Source organism: Taudactylus pleione, unplaced genomic scaffold (genome assembly GCF_031769625.1).
Source record: "Taudactylus pleione unplaced genomic scaffold, aTauple2 ptg000406l, whole genome shotgun sequence".
Lineage (NCBI taxonomy): Eukaryota > Metazoa > Chordata > Amphibia > Anura > Myobatrachidae > Taudactylus > Taudactylus pleione.
The window spans coordinates 3456867-3475593 of record NW_028284808.1 but is presented as its reverse complement, the minus strand read 5'-3'; the positions used below and the strand labels follow the sequence as shown (position 1 = coordinate 3475593).

At 42.7% G+C, this 18727-nt stretch overlaps 1 long non-coding RNA gene across 1 annotated transcript; it reads left to right on the top strand.

Moving 5' to 3' along the window:
- The first annotated feature begins 1044 nt into the window (after positions 1–1044).
- Positions 1045–18474, top strand: LOC148506412 (uncharacterized). The gene is made up of 3 exons (XR_015869790.1): positions 1045–1088; positions 12136–12183; positions 18446–18474. It is a non-coding gene; the product is annotated as an uncharacterized LOC148506412 (long non-coding RNA).
- Positions 18475–18727: the final 253 nt, after the last annotated feature.

Below are 18727 nucleotides of genomic sequence, written 5' to 3'. Positions count from 1 at the left end.
GTATAAGTATTGTTTAAGTTGGTGACTTAATTTGGATAAAGAAACAGAAAAATATATCCACACAGACCATTGTTCATAAGATTATCCTTCCCATTTCATATAATTCATTATCTGTAATTATTATGTTTATGGTATATTTGTTTATTGAAGGTAGGTGCTCCCAGGAATGTAGAAATTCACAACAAAAAAGCAAGAGAAGCAAAGTATTCCTGTAGTTCGGCACTCACGGATTAATTGTATCAAACACTTATTAAACTTATAAGGGTTACTACTGAGTTTAATAAGTATTTGATATACACTGTACATTGCCTCCAATTGTCTATCAGTTGTGGGTGCTAATTAAATAACCACTCTTATCACATATACCATTTATGGTATTTAGTGTCTGTTATATCACCTTACCACCCATACCAATTAGTAAATGAGTACAATTGGCTACAGTGCTCTGTGACCAAAGAAAGAGAGGGACTACAACACATAGTGGTAACATATCATTTAATAATAGCTAAGGATAACATTGAGTGGATTTTTTTAGCAAAAATCGACTAATATATTAATTCCTTCAATATATTTGAGGTGGTATATAGTTTGATAGAAGGATCACTACATTATGATTAATATTGTGGAGCACACACATTTAAAAAATAAATTATTTACATAATCTTGAGTTTTTGATTTATATATTTTGCTTATTCTATTTTAAAGGACATTATAAAAGGTACATTTTATATTTTGTATGATCACTAGAGGTCACGGTGTCTGACTTCATTTGGATGTCTTCTGCTGCTCTTGAGTGCTGCACCACAGTTGAGATTATCTTGTTGCATTATCTCAACAAGAAATACACTATAAACATTGTTGTGGGGCAAACCTGCTGTAGCCACGCTTATGCTTACACAGTGGGCTAATCTCAAATGTTTGAAGAACAGTTGTTGAACAAAGTAATGTATAAAAACTTATTGTTCTTTCACAATAACAGCATATTTAGAACAAATGTTAAAATGTATAATTAATTATATCTTCTATATTTTTTAAAGATGGAAGCTGATTTTATTACCATACAAATGAGTAGACCTAGGCGACCTGAGGTAAGATATTCTAGTAGAGCTTAGTTTTTCTCAACAAATCTAGCACATCATTTATATTGTTCTGTATTTTTTTAAAAGTATAAATACTATGCCCCTAAAATAATCTGTCACCCTCTGTAGTTGTCTGACCTTGCCCTGACCTAATTATAAATGACCAGTTTTAAATTGTCCACACTCCATTTTTGCAAGTAATGCAACAAGAGATGAGTATTTGGTAATATTGAGATTAAGTAGTGACATACAGTATTTGTGAAATTCAATGAAGTGCATTAAAAAGGGTAAGGGCTCAGGGATGTACTGGGTCTGGTGGCAGGGTCACATGTGCCCCCTCTCCCAGACATAAGCCCATATTTTGAGCTTTGGGCACGAATCCGGCTGCCTCCCAGTGCTTCATGTAGTCACAACGCCCCTGTGTGTCTGTTCTATTATGGTCAGACCTGAGGTGCTGAGCATATCTTTTAATTATATATTTCCCTAGCTGGTGGGAGTTCAAATACAACTGTCTGGATACAGTATTTGAATCCTTCACTATGCCTTTTTTATGGCCATCAATCATCAATGGTTAAAAACATCAATGGTGAAGATCCCATGGATCTGACCTTTGAAGGCATTAACGGGTTCTGCTAAGCCCTTTGACCTTTCTTGATTGGCACATTGGCTGCCATTCTACACAGCAGAAATAGCCTTTAATGTATGCAAACCATCAATGATTCCCCTTCTCTATCTATCATTTTAAAGGTGAGGGCATGCAGATACATGGCCCAAGCCTCCAGTGACAGCCCTGTATGGTAGAAGTTCTTTCATCACACATGAGGTAGTAGGTAGTGGCATCTGCTTCATCTATACTCGGGGTCTGATTCAGAATTTCACACAATGTTGATGTTCATGTTGTTTAGCCAGTTTTGCAACTGCTCATGAGCAAAACTTAGGTGCAGACGCATTGTGCATATATTTATAGGGACAGATATGGTACACTGCGGACACAATTATAGGGTAGATACATCGGACACACTTTTATAGGGGCAGATGCTTGGCACACATTTATAGGGACTGTTATACTGTACTTAGGACACATTATGGGGTAGTGACATTGGGCACACAAGTACAGGAGCGGATACACTCAGGACACATTTATAGGGGTAGACATATTAAGCACACATGTATGGTAGCTGATAACCTCAGGAGACATTTATGTGTGTTGACTCATTGGGCACACATATACAAGGGCAGATACACTCAGGACACATTTATGGGGGTAGACACATTGGGCACATATGTACAGAGGCAGATACACTCCGGACACACTTATGAGGTAGACACATTGGGCACACATGTACAGGGACAGATATGCTAGAGACATATTTACAGGGTAGATACATTGGACACAGGGGCTGATTCAGACCTGCTCGCAAGCGCTGTGCGCTCGCAAGTGGGTCGATGTTTGCCCCCTGCACATGTACCGCCTCCGGCGTGCTCATGTGCGAGACCCTCCAAGCGACAGGCGCTTCATCACTACGGGTTTCACACCAAAACGGGGTGGGTGTCGATTGTGATTGACAGCTCGCCCTGTTTTGGAGGCGGGCAGGGGGGTGGCTACACAAACGGAGGCGTTCCCGAAGGAACACCTGCCATTTGTGGGAGGCACCACTGACATCACCAGTGATGTCAGTGGTGAGTTTCCTGCTCTATTTAGAGCAGGAAGCTCACTGGGGCTTGCGGGAACAAGACCCTACAGCAAGCCCTGATGCAAGCCCTGATGGTCGTGATGGTTGCGACCATCGCGACCATCACCTGGCCGCTCGTTAAAGCTGTGGGTGGTCACCCACAGCATAGAGAGCGGCCAGGAGGCCGGACTGAAAAAAAAGAAACGCCCTTCAGACCTGCGAGCTACCTCCGGCAGCGAGCGGGTCTTAATCAAGGCCAGTTTTATAGGAGCAGATGCTTGGCACACATTTATAGCGAGTGGAATACTTAGGATACTTCTATGGGGTAGACACATTTGGCACACATGTACAGGGGCAGATACATTTAGGACACATTTATGGGTGTAGACACATTGGGCATACATGTACAGGTACATAAACACTAGCAACACATTTATATGGTAGATACATTGGACACACTTTTATAGGAGCAGATGCTTGGCACACATTTATAAGGACTGATATACTTAGGACACATTTATGGGGTAGACACTGTGTGCACACATGTACAGGGGCAGATACACTCAGGACACTTTTATAGTGTAAGTACATTGGACACTCTTTTATAGAGGCAGACACTTGGCACACATTTACTTAGGACACATTTATGAGGAAAGACACATTGGGCACACATGTATTGGGTCAGTTACATTTAGGACACTTTTGTGGGGGTAGACACATTGGGCACACATGTACAGGGACAGATACACTAGGGACAAATTTATATGGTAGAACTTCAGGCACTTTTATAGGGGCAGATACTTGGCACACATTTAAAGGGACTAATGTACTTAGGACACTTTTTTCAAGGTAGACACATTGGGCACACATGTTCAGGGGCAGATACACTCATGACACATTTATGTGGGTAGACACATTGGGCACACATGTACAGCAGCAGATACACTATGGAGATATTTATGCAGGTACACACATTGGGCACACATGTACAGGGGCAGATATGCTAGGGACATATTCACAGGGTAGATACATCGGACACACTTTTATAGGGGCAGATGCTTAGCACACATTTATAGGGACTGGCCTACTTAGGACACTTTTATGGGGGTAGACACATTAGGCATACAGGTACAGTGGCAGAAACAGGGGCATATACATTTAGGACATATTTATGGGGGTAGACATATTATGCACACTTGTAAATGGAAAGATACACACTTTTACAGGGTCAGATACATTAAGGATACATTTATGGAAGTAGCCACATTAGGCACACTTGTACAGGGAAAGATACAATAGGGACACATTTATAAGGTAGATACATCGTACACACTTTTATAGGGGCAGATGCTTGGCAGACATTTATAGGGACTGATATACTTAGGACACTTTTATTAAGGTAGACACATTGGGCAAACATTTACAGGAGTATATACACTCAGGACACATTTATGGGGGTAATAACATTGGGCACACATGTAAAGGGGCAGATACACTCCGAACAAATTTATGGTGGTAGACACATTGGTCACACATGTAAAGGGGCAAATACACTCAGGACACATTTATGGGGGTGGACACATTTGGCACAAATGTATAGGGACAGATACACTAGCGACACATTTATAGGGAAGATACATCAGTCAAACTTTTATAGGGGCAAATTTATTGTGGTAGACACATTGGGCACACATGTATAGGGGCAGATACACTCAGGACACATTTATGGAGTAGACACATTGAGCACACATGTACAGGGGCAGATACACTCTGGAGGTTGGCAGAAGGTAGGCAAGGAGGTCCCATGGGAACAGACCATGCTGGTACAGGTAAGACTGGCAGCTTCTCCATGCTGCAGAGTGCTACGTGCCACCTGTCATGGACCGCCGTGACAAGTCTTCCAAGATTTGACAATCTGAGAGTCACCGCCATGACTTAACACCGGTACTTTAGCGCTTGTAGTTATTAACTCCGGTCTCTGCCACCAGCAGGAGACCAATTTAATGCTAAAGCGTAGGAGAAGCTTCTGCTCTCACCTGTACACACAAATTATCAATATTTAAACTTAGGTAACATGCCAAGCATGAGGTGGTTGGGTCATAAAAACACAGATTCCAAGAACTAAAATTAGTTTAGTTTATCTTCAAAGCTTATGTACAAAAATTACAAAGGATATAAGGATGTTACAAAAAGTCACAAATACAGTTAATCATTTCGAGTAAACCAAAGAAAAGAATAATATGGGAGAAAACAGACCATTCAGATCGCGATGGACAGAACAGCTGAGGCCTTCCCAATGACGAATTCAGGTGCCATGTGTCTTGTCAACAACCTCAAGCAGAGAATCACACCTTCTGTCCAGTGAGCCATTATTTTATCCCTGTGTGCCCAGTTATTTCCCCCTCACCCCCCCCCTTGGGGGGGATAATAACCCTCCCATGGGATAGCTTAACCCTTCCATTGCTTAGCTGACTGTAACACAGGGTTTCTTGGTCACTTGAGCAGGGGTTAGGTCACTGCTCACTCTCTCCTGTTTGAGCTCCAAGACTTATGTCAATAAACATACCCCTGGACTTAGGTGAGGGAATCCACACCTTTTGAAGACTGTGTGTCTCTGGTATAAGCAGTCCTGCTTTGATATCTGTTCAGGAACAGGACACAGGGCTTTTAATGACAGCTTATCAAGGGCCTGGCTAGATGTTGTACAAACATTTTTCTTTATGCCCTAAACATCCAGTTCTATGGCAGGCCCAGGAAGACAGACCTTCCTCTGACCTTATTTTCTCATCTTCAAAAGGGAATTAATTCAGAGGAGCTTTGTCACCTATCCACATAAAAGGATATTTCAAATAAAGTAAAAAAATGCAAGTTACATGTTTATACCATTAACATATTGTGCGCAGTTATGCCCATGCGGGCTCCAAAATCTGCTTTTCGCTACACACCATCTTGGTTTTGGGCATGTGACCTGAATGGGCCAATCAGGTTGGAGATCTGCATGTGACTCTCAGCAACCTATCTTGCACCTTCCCATGGTACTTAAGGGTATTCAGCACACCCTGTAATTGCCAGTGCAACATATTCTCAGCCTTGCTGTGTGAGAGTTCTCTGTGCTCCCTAGCCTTGGTATATTGCAGTCTTAGCAGTGTCTCGTTTGCTTCCTGTCAGCATTCCAGGCAGTTCCCAGGATTCCTGCACCAGCTATACCCCATGACTCACCCTCCACTTGTTACTGAACAGCCGCATGCACTTCAGAACCCACTGCAGTTTACAGACCTCTGATCCTCAGCATACCTCTATTTTAAATTCTTCTCTGTCAGTTCATTACCAAGCACCTGTTTCTCTGCCTCACATCAATTGAATTAATTCATTACCAGACACCTGCTTCTCTGCTTCACATCTATTGGATTTATTTTGTTATCATACACTTGTTTCGCAGTTCCACAGCAATTGGACTTTTATTCTCTGCCAGACATTTATTCTCAGTTCACCCATGGACTTTTGTTACAGGATTTATATATTTGTTTAATTCCATGAATCTAAATACTCCTATTAAAACAGATGCCTTTCAGTTTAACAAGACCGTTCCTGCTTCGACTCTTGATTCAAACCTGGATCCAAAAATCCCCCCAGGTCCTGACACAAGGGAAGGTACACTAAGGACACATTTATGGGGTTAGACACATTGGGCACACATGTACAGGGTCAGTTACACTCAGGACACATTTATGGGGTTAGACACATTGGGCACACATGTACAAGGGCAGATACACTCAGGACACATTAAGGGGTAGACACATTGGGCACACATGCACAAGACAGATACATTAGGAACACATTTATAGGGTAATTACATCAGATATTTTTTTTTAGGGGCAGATGCTTGCCACAAATTTATGGGGACATATATACTTAGGAGACAGTTATGGGGGTAGATACATTGGGCTCACATGTACAGGGGCATATGCACTCAGGACACATTTATAGGAGTAGACGTATTGGGCACACATATACAGGAACAGTAGATAAATCACAAACTTTTATAGGGGCAGATGCCTGACAAACATTATAGGGACTGATATCCTTAGGTCACATTTATGGTGGTAGACACATTGGGCATACATGTACCGGTGAAGATACACTCCAGAACATTGGGCACATATGTACAGGGGCAGATACACGCAGGACACATTTTTAATGGGGCAGAAACATTGGGAACACATACTTACAAGGACATATACACTCAGGACACATTTAAGGGGTAGGCACAGATGTACATGGACAGATACACTAGGAACACATTTATAGGGTAATTGCATTGGATACATTTTTATAGGGGCAGATGCTTGGCACACATTTATAGGGACATTTATGGGGGTGGACACATTGGGTATACATGTACAGGGGTATATACTCTTAGGACACATTTATGGGGGTAGCCAAATTGGGCAGATTGTACAGGTTACACATGTACAGGGACAGATACACTAAGGCCACATTTATGGGGGTAGCCACATTAGGCACACTTGTACAGGGAAAGGTACACTAGGAAAACATTTATAAGGAAGATACATTGGACACACATTTATAGGGACTGATATACACATTAGGCACACATGTACAGGGGCAGATACACTCTGGACATTGGGCACACCAGTACTGGGGCAGATACACTCAGTACACATTTATGGGGGTTGACACATTGGGCACACATGTACAGGGGCAGATACGCGCAGGACACCTTTATGAGGTTGACACATTGGGTACACATGTACAGGAGCAGAAACACTCAGAACACCTTCATGGGGTAGACACATTGGGCAGATATGCACATGGACAGAAACACTAGGGACACATTTTACATCAAAGTTTTGGGTCTGTCTCAGGACCTGGAACACGTTTCTAACCTGTATCAAACCCAGGACAAACCCCCTTTTACACTGCAGCACCCAGGTAGGCACCGTTCAGCACTGACCCGGCTCTCCAGTGCAGGTTTGCAGTGCTTCTTAAGCTCCCTCCCCCTCCAAGACCCCCATACCTTACTCTGAAGCGGTCCGGAGGCACAGAGGTCAGATTTTGTGCGCTGCTTCATTCTGGTCGGCCTGGCAGTGGATGTTTGGAGATTATGTCAACTGCAAGCGCCACTGAAGCTGGCCAATCGAGCAGCATGCGGTGAGACCCGGGTTATCGTGACCTGGGTTGCACAGGTTACACTGCAGGGCAGGGCTGCCATCTGAAATTGTGGGGCCCAGTACTGTCAAAATAGGCAGGGCCCCCCAGGGGGGGATGGGGCAGTGGTGGGCGGAGCTACACCGGGGGTGGGACATCAATTGGTTGATAAACCAGTTTAAAAATTCTCAAAAAATCTAAAATATAGGGAAATCAACGTTGTGAAAGCTGGATCCACCTAACATACACTGAAAAAGCCGGATCTACATAAAAAGCCAAAAGGAAGGGGAAGTGCAGGACACAGGGCAGAAAAAGGTTGGCTGGCTGGACTAGGGGGTGGGGGGGAGCCACAAGGCAGAGAAGGCTGGCTGGACCAGGGGGGAGGGGGGACAGGGTGTGGAAGGCTAGGTGGACTGGGGGGGACAGGAAAGGCAGGCTGGATTGGGGGGACAGGGAATGCTGGCTTGCTGGGGGGGACAGGGAACGCTGGCTGGACTTGGGGGGGGGGCAGGGAATATTGGCTGGACTTGGGGGGGATGGAGGCTGGCTGTACTGGGGGGAGAAGGCACAGGGCAGAGAATGCTGGCTGGACTGGGGGGGACTAGGCAGGGAAGGTTGGCTGTACTATAGAGATACTTGGAAGGCTGGCTGGACTACAGGGAGGGAGGCTTAGGACATGGAAGGCTGGCTGGAATGGAGGCAGGGAAGGAGAGGCTGGACTAGGGGGGAGCACACAGCAAGGTCAAGGAGTACCTTTCTCTCTTCAGCTGGCGCAGGTAGAAGACATGGGGGCCCGGTGGCAGCGGCAACCAGGGATGGTAAAGAGACTAGCTAATAGCTATACATCGCCGACTGCATTTCAAGTATTGCGCTGGCCGCGAGCCAATCACAGCTCGCGAACCGGCAGCCAATCAGGAGTGGCCGCTCCTGATTGGATGCCGTTCTGCAAGCTCTGGCTGGCTTGCGGTCGGCTGCGGCGCTAATAGTTTAAATACTGCCGGCGATGTATAGCTATTCTCTGTACCATCCCTGGCTGCCGCTGCCTCCGGGCCCCCCTCTCTCTCCACTCTCTCCGGGCCCAGGACTCAAGGCCCAGCGGTCCCCCCCTGATGGCGGCCCTGCTGCAGGGTGATACAGGAATGACACATACTCAACCATGCAATCCAGCCAGGTCGGCTCCCCGGGTCACTGGACCCAGGTTGATCCATTTACACCCACAAAAATCTCGGGTTGATGTGCATTCAAGTGCATCACCCGGAGATTTTAAAGTCAGTGTAAAAGCAGTATTATTGGGTAGTTACACCGGACACACTTTTATAGGGGAAGATGCTTGGCATACATTTATAGGGACTGATATATTTAAGACACATTTATGGAGATAGACACATTGGGCACACATGTACAGGGGCAGATACACTCAGGACACATTAATGGGGTATGTACAGGAACAAATACACTAGGGACAAATTTATAGTGTTGATATGTTGGACGCACTGTTATAGATGCAGATGCTTGGCACACATTTATTGGGACTGAAATACTTAGGACACATTTAAGGGGGTAGACACATTTGGCACACATGTACAGGGGAAGATACACTCAGGACACATTTATGGGGGTACACAAATTAGGCACACATGTACAGGGACAGATACTCTAGGGACACATTTATAGGGTAGATAAATCAGAACACAATTTTTTAGGGGCAGATGCTTGGCACACATTTATAGGGACTGATATACTTAGGATTTATTTATGGGGTAGACACATTCTGCACACATGTACAGGGACAGACACACTAGCAACAAAGTTATATGGTAGACACACTTTTAAAGGGGCAGCTGCTTGGCACAAATTTATAGGGACTGATATACTTAGGACACATTTATTGGGGTAGACACTGTGGACACACATGTACAGGGCCAGATACATTCAGGACACATTTATGGGAATATACACATTGAGCACACATGTACAGGGACAGAAACACTAGGAACATATTTATGGTTGTAGAAACATTGGGCACACATGTAAATGGACAGAAACACTAGGGACACATTTAGGGGGGTAGACTCATTGGGCACACATGTACATGGACAGATACACTAGGGACACATTTATAGGGTAGATACATTGGATACACATTTATAGGGGCAGATGTTTGGCACACATTTATAGGGACATATATATTTAGGACACATTTAAGGGGGCAGGCACATTGGGCACATATTTATAATGACTGATGTTAGGTATACATTTATTAAAAATAGAAATACTAATAGTCTAAACAATTATGATAAACTGTACAATAACACTGAGTATTAGTGATGTCCATAGCATATGTTTGGCAGAAATATATGTGCCTCCAGCACTTCACAGTTTGGTAAGTGCTTGGCATTGAAAAATATTTTTTCACTGGGGATTATTGCTATTGGTAACTACATTAATTTATAGTGTGATGTGAATGCAACATCTTTTACCTATGAAAACCCATGTTCTCTCCAGCAAAAGGGTTTATTGACCTTTTATGAATAGAGGTTTGCAGTTTCTGGACAGCAAGGATGGTATAATAAATAGCATTACTGTCTTGCAGCACTGAAGTCTTGGGTTTGATTTCTGCAAATGTTCTTACTGTGTGGAGTTTGTATGTGTTCCCCATGTTTGTATGTGTTCCCCATGTTTGCTTAGGTTCCTCTGGGTGCTCTGGTTTCCTCCTACAACCCATATACATGTCTTATTTGTCATCTGTAGTCCAGTGTACCTAAACTTTAATCCAATATGTAATAATTTTACTTAGTAGGTTGCAATGAGACATTGGGCCTGTTTCAGAGGTAGACGCAAAGGAAATCGCTGCTCCGGATCTGAGAAGTTATGCAAAAGTTGCAGCCACCATCTTTTGTACTGAGGAGACCACCCCAAATGTTCGCTGTCTGGGTCCACCACTGTCGCTAGTTCATTGCAGCACATGAGCAGTTCGGCTCTGACATATGTGACGTAGTCAAAACATTTCCCACTTCCAAAATAAAATCAAAACTGCATCCACCTCTTAATCAGGCCCAGTGGCTGCAATCCTCTAAGGAATAACCTCCTACCTCATGCATTTAGTTAGGCTTTATTAGCCAAGCAATATGTGTGACATGGGGAATGTAGAAATTCATAGAAATATACTAATGTGTGCAGAGAAACAAAAAGAAACTGGACAAATCCCAGTTAGCAGATAGACAGCAGACAGGAATGATTATAGTTAGAGCAGCTCATTATTATGATGCTAGTGATGAATATACATTTTATAGCTTTAATGAAAGGCTGCTGAAATACTAGTAATATATAGGAAAGGGGCATTTGTGGTTAAGCCATGTTCAGATTGATGTAAATCCCTTTTATCTATCATTTGTCAAAAAATTATTTTGTTTGTCAACAATAATAAAAATAGGCATAACAAAAATATTTATTTTAAAGGAGTAAAAGGAGGGTATACAGAATATATATTCCACACTTAGAACATTTGATACGACTTAAGTAAAGTAGTAACAGACACTTTATACAATTACACAAATGTAAAACAATAACATAAGTACAATGTATTATAAAGTACATTTCTGTATCTATCTACTAAGTGAAAAGGGATAATTGAGAATTATATTAGAAATGAGAAGAAATTGGACTTATCACCAGTAAGGCTACAGAGAGACAAAGTTTAAATGTATATTTAATAAACGCTAGAGGAACAGATCCCTGCAAAACTAAACACAAATCTTTATTTCCCTGTAAAACTGGGCACTCTTCTAGGCATCTCCTGAGAGCGGAGTGTAGGTGTGTTATGTGTACCTTAAATTGAACCCATCTACACACAGGGCCAGATTAACCATGGGGCAGATAGGACTACATATCTAGACCTCCACATAAAAAGAGGCCCATATTTATGACAGCAATGTCACCAGCCACCCAGCTGGCCTCACAGTTGGCCATAAATCATTAAAAAAAAATGTAAAGTATTAAAATGTAATTTCTACTTTCCTCTACTTTTTTGAATTTGGGTAGATCATAGTATAGTGGGATACACAGCCAAGTGGCACTGGCCACACACACACAACAGGTCACATTTTCTCTTATCAGAAATATTGTATTTATATAGCAGTTAATAAACAAACATACACATGAATCACATTTAACATTCTCTTTTTTTGTATACTTTTAACAATATAATTTTTCAGGAGTCAACATTCGAATCCTATCAGGAGATCCCTTACATACCAATTTCGGTAAATATGCTGTACATCATCTTTTGATGCTATAATAACACTATGGTATAGAGTTTTATTTGCATTGCATTTTGGTATAAACAAACGGAGAAGCTGTCTAATGTTACTGTCATAACACAGGTGTAACATCAGCAGACAAAGTAGTAATTGTAATAGGCTGCAGAGTTCTGACATTGGCGAGTCCCGTGCCTGATGTTTTCAAGTAGCAGTTATTTAACAGGCAAAACCAGGTGGATTTTGCCTGGTAAATAACTGCTTTTTTAAACCATTGAGCAGTTTCACACAGGACTTGCTGATGTCAGAACTCCGCACCCTATCACATTTACCCCAGAGTCTAATTCTCAAAAATGGGGTTAGTTCAAAAACATTTCAACATTTTTTTATACCCACTTTTTAAATCCATATTCAACATGTCTAGTTCAATTGGGTGAGAGATTTTTTTTTGGGGGTGCTCTTTTTTTTCACAGCTTCAGGACCAGTTTATTAAAATTGTATTCTGCAGGTATCTGGAGAGCACATACCCGTGGCAAATCAAAATTGGGTGCAAGGGAAGCAATTATTTTTCCAGGCAAAATCTTGACCCAAATTACTTATGCCTGTGAGAGTCAAATAGGTGTAGGCTGATAATCGTTTGTCCAATTTGGATCATTTGTCCAAATGTATTTCAATATTTGTGAACAGGGTGTTATGTAGACCAGTTTTTAGAATACATTTTAGAAATGCTAGAGCTTTTAAGACTGCTGCAATATACATTTATGGATATGGTTCTAACCACTTAACTGGCTAATATTTTTTCCAAAAAACGTTCAGAAATTGTCATTTTTTTATGATTGAATTAGATCAAGAACATCTAATTAAAACTTATCCAACATGATTTTATTATTTTTTTTAAACACAGTACACCATAAAAATAGCATTTTGCATGGAATACTTAAGTAATGGCCATCGACAGCTGTACCATTGATGGCCAATGGTTTTAAACTATTGTTCAAAAACAATTGATGTTTTAGCCACCGATTGTTGAGCTCTGCACATGCACAGGCTGTGGCTTTTGGGCTGCCATCGATGGAAAAAACAACAACAGATTTTTCTGTGCACAGAGGTGGGACAGCGGGGGGCACTGAATGCTCCCGGTGGCTGCTCCTCTCTGTAGCTGCCAGGTGTTCAGAGGTGGGGACAGCAGGCAGTGTGACTGTTCCCAGCGGCTGCTCCTCTCTGCAGCTGATGATTGTTCAGAGGTGGGGACAGCAGGCAGTGTGACTGTTCCCAGCGGCTGCTCCTCTCTACAGCTGATGATTGTTCAGAGGGGGGGTAATGGGTAGTGTGACTGTTCCCAGCGGCTGCTCCTCTCTGCAGCTGACGATTGTTCAGAGGGGGGGTAATGGGCAGTGTGACTGTTTCTAGCGGCTGCTCCTCTCTGCTGCTGACTATTGTTCAGAGGGGGGGGGGTAATGGGCAGTGTGACTGTTCCTGGTGGCTGCTCCTCTCTGCAGCTGATGATTGTTCAGAGGGGGGGGTAATGGGCAGTGTGACTGTTCCCAGCGGCTGCTCCTCTCTGCTGCTAATTCTTGTTCAAAGGGGGGGGTAATGGGCAGTGCGACTGTTCCCAGTGGCTGCTCCTCTCTGCGGCCGCTGGGTGTTCAGAGGGGGGGGGGGGGAGTGATGGGCAGTATGTCTTTAACTGGTGGCTGCTCTTCTCTGTAGCTGCCAGTTCTTCAGATGGGAGTGGGTGGGGCAGGCAGTGTGAATGTTTCCAGCTGTGCTCCTCTGTGCAGTCATTGGGTGTTCAGAGGGGGGCACAGCAGGCAATGCTTATTGTTCCCAGTGGCTGTTCCTTTATGCAGCCACCAGGTGTTCAGAGGGGGTTGGTGGGCAGCGCTTATTGTTCCTGGTGGCTGCTCCTCTATACAGCCACTATGTGTTCAGAGGGGGGCTGGCAGGCAATGTTTATTATTCCCTGTGGCTGCTCCTCTATGCATCTGCTGGGTGTGCACAAAGGGGAGACTGAAGGGAACACTTATTGTTCTATGCAAAGAGGATCAGCAGCCAGGTATGCATAGAGGAGGGGGGGGGGCAGCCCAATCACTGATGTCCACAGCAATTGGGAAACACTGAGTGAATACGCAGCTACCTAAGCTGCTGCTGCTCTTCAGCTGCTGTGTACAGCTGAACTGCCCAATCACTGTGGCCAGCAGTAATTGGGACACAATGGGGGTGGAGCTGCTGGTGTAGAGGGACCAGGCAGTCCCTCTTAGATTGGCAGATGCTGGAAGATTTCCAGCAGCCTCCCACTGGGCATTTATGACAGGATGCATCAGATGCGACCACACCAGGCAAGTGGTTAATTACAACTTAAAAACAATGCTTGTGAATTTAGGCATGTATAATCTTCATGGTGATTATAAGTTTCACTATAATGGTGAATTCTCAAATTTAGCAATGGAAATTACATTATTTAATAAACTATTAAGCCCCAAAATAGTAAATTCAGAAATTAAAATTAGAGAGCAAAATGTGATTAAATATCCAAAACACATTATTACAATGAATTATTAATAATTATTAGTGTTTTTTTAAATTCAATCTTTTTTATTGAAATGTTAGATTATAAACAAAAAAAATAAAATAAAGAAAGTAAACATAAACATGGCAGGAAATACAAATAAAATGCAACATACAAATGGTTTTACACCAATATATTGTTACAAAAACTATTAGACTAAACATGATATACTCAAAATCCCCTAGTAAACGAGCACACAAGAACCCAAAGGCACCATTTGGATTTACGAATCTTAATACCCAAGGTAATTAGAAGAGGCAAAAACAAAATATGTAAATATGCAGCCAGTAAAATCCTAAATATACTAACCGTATATCACACAAACAAATATCTGCCAAAATAACAAAACAAAAACACCCAAAAGAAACCTCACCATAACCCCCCATCCTGTATAACCAACCCCAACCTAGTTATACTTTGGATTCCCTAACCCACATCCTCCCCTAAACTACACTAATCTACCTACAACCCCCAACTCCCCCAAACCCAAATAGCAGATGGTAAACTTACATAAATAATAAGGGCAATAAACTGAATGACCTAAGCTAGGCTATAACCAGCTCTCCCGTATTATACAAAACTGGAGCTCCTCCCATAGAGAATCATTGAATACTTTACAGATATACATATAACACAGCACATTTTAAAAAAAAATTGAAAAACAGGATATGTAGAATACAAATTAAGAGTAACAATTAGTAAGGCATGATAATGGGATACAAATTATTAGACATTAGTCCGGTCAGGCTTCGGTTCCTTAAAAGGATGGAAATAAAGGAACAGTCCCATCCCAACTCACTCGAGGAGAACTAGGAAAGCACACAATATAATTAAACAGTAAATCCCGTACATTCAGTGCACCAAATAGGATTATAGAAGGAACCTTTTGAAGGCCCACAGCTACATTGAATTAATCCAAGATGCAGGCGGTCATATACATTATGAGGACTGTAAATTCAGAAATCAGATGAGAATCTGGCTTAACCCTTTCACAAAGCTTCTAAGGGGTACAGCAGGGAGAAATGTCCACATGGTGTCAAACTTACTGAGAAGTCTCTGTGTAGAGGCATTGATAGCCTGGAGGATTTGTTGCAGAGAACTAGACATGGTTTATGTAAACAGCCAAAACAATTATAGAATCTCTGTAACTAATGCTGGCCATACACGCTACAATTATCGGGGCAATGCGCCTGATATCGGCGGATCGCCCCGATAATTGTAACGTGTGGGGGGGCGACTGAGGGTTAAATATTGCTCGGTCGGGCATGTCAGATTGTCCAGCATGCCCGTCCGATGCGATATTTCCCGGTAAACTGTCAGCAGCATCGGGCAGTGTATGCCCAGCCGCGGCCGACAGACAGACATTTCCTGTGTTCCTTCCTACGGAAGGAACAGGGAAATGTCTCCTCCCCCAGGGGCGGAGCGCGGATGTCTGCCGAATACACAGTGAGAGAAATCTCACAGTGTATGCCGACGACATCTGCGGCTGGCAGCCGGCCAGATAAAATGTCTGTCGGTCTGACAGACATTTTATCTGTCCGTGTATGCCCAGCATTAAGCTAGCAATCCAACAGGAGTAATTGACCCATTGCAGTAATTTCAGCACAGCTGAAAGCTCGAACCAGTGGCCGTGAGGAAGCCCCTGTGGAAAAATGGTGGCAGCTAGCACACCGCCAGAGCTCACCAGCAGAAACCACAAAGGAGACAAGTAATAACCACCAGGAACAAGATGGCAGCCGTCAATCCCCAGTACATCCCATGTCACCAGGACAGGCTAAAAGAAATTGTAGGAGCAACGTGCAGGAAGTAGCACAGCCAGGCAGGTGGAGGTCACTGCCAGAAAGCAGGAAGGAGCCACACAGCACAAGAGAACAGCCGCTAGAGCCAGGAACACCACACCGCGGGACCCAGCCATAGAGATCAGCATGCAACAGGTAAGTAGGCACTGGACAAAGAGCCCACTGGTGAACCTAGGAGATGCAGGAAAGAGTAACTCACTGCTACACAGCAGTTACAGAGAATACGTCCACACAAACAGAATTATTTAACAGGATGAAAGCGGGAGAGCTGGCAAACACATCCTATGCCATGCTACTCCAGGCCACGCTCCTATAATTATTAGTGCTTATTACATTACTCCCCTTCACACACCCATTTCCTGAATATGTATATTGTTCCCAGAATCTGTATAAGATGAATTTGCCCCCTAAACTCTACTGTAAATCTGTAACTTCCCTCCTGAAATATAAAATCAAATCAGTGGACAATTGCTGGCCTTAGGTAAAAGAGCATCTCAAATTATGTTTTTTTTTCTTGCCATAACATAACTCACTATAAAGCAGATGTGGTTCAAATACTTTATTTAGTTTATGCAGTTTGTGTAGTGTTTTTTGCTGTGTCAAATAGACTATCCTTTTATTTCAGAACAGCCTGGAAAGACACAAAAGGCATTTTCTGTATTGTGATTGTGCAATACTAAATTATTTACTAGCAGGGGCATAGCCAGAATTTTGTGTGCCCCATAGCAGCATCTTGAAGAATCTCCCACCCCAATGCTTCTAGAGAGACACCTATCTCTATAACAAGTGTTACATTTATGCCCCATAGTAGTGCCCTAGATCATTTTATTAACTATATTAGTACCCTAGTTAATGTTATACTCTGTAGTGCCCAGGTAAAAGAGGTGACTGTTACATTCCCATATGTATAGTAAGCCTAAGCCTTGCTCTACAGTATGATAACACAATGTATCCTTAGTTGCCAGCAAATGACGCTGTTCTCCTGTGGTGTTGGCTACACATAAATATGATCATTTAGCTGCAACTCCATAAATGTCTGATGGGTAAACATGTCTTCCAGGGTGCAGTGGCAAACGCAGGATTTCTAGAGGGAGGTTTCCAAATGCTTGATTTTAGAGCGAGTGTGGCAAGTCTATGAAGAGGGTAGAATTAGCACTTAACCAGCTTTAATATGCGTCATACAAAGTGTATTGTGTGTCATAAATCCAGCATGTACAGGACCAGCGATCACAATAAGCCATTAAATGCGGCAGTAGGGCTATCCTGCCTGAGCTGAATGTTTTTATTTTAGATGTAGGCACCATTCCAGAGTATTAGAGCAAGTCCGGGAGTCTGGGAGCAATCTAGTACTGCCCTTGACATATATGTACATATTGCGCTCTATAGCAGTGCATCCCTAACAGTGAATGTTTTCCAGATCTCCTAGTTGGTGCACAGGTTATTATTACTGATACATGTTAAAATATCCACAGGTAGTGCTAATTATTTCATTTATGATAGTGAGAATAACATGCAGCACTTGTAAAATTCTATTATATTACTATTTCTATTGTAGTCATGGTGTGGGCTGGGGAGGGGGGTTTCCAGGCAGATGGAAAAACCCCTGCGTTTGCCTATGGGGTGCATGCATTAGTGCCCAATTGTCACATAGGACATGACTGCAATTGACTATTCCAAATGTTATCTACCCCTTAGACTTGGATTTTGGTATAGCTAAAAACATTATTTTCCCAACTTTCAAATTGCCTGTGATTTTTAGCTACAAAAAATACAACACAATATGTCACAGATTCTCATGGATGCACATTCTCTATTAAGCCAGATGAAAGGAAAAATACTGTAATACAATTGTACAATTTTTTTTCAATTGCTTATAAATAATACTATTCTGTTTATTCAGGTTATTATTAACCCAAGACCAGTATCACAGTAAGTTGGCTACAGATAACAATAGATATATTTAGGTGGATGGATGAATATGCTCCATTACTGCTGAAGTACTGAAATAATGTCACATTTGGGAACACTTTATCATTGTCAGCCCTATCATGGTCAAACATCTGTTTTTTTTCCACTGTAATTTGACCAAAACATATCACCAGGGCAGCTAAGCAATACTCTGTTGCCCCTGCAATACTTGCCCAAAGTAATAAGGGATAACTTACAGTAATGGCTGAGCAGT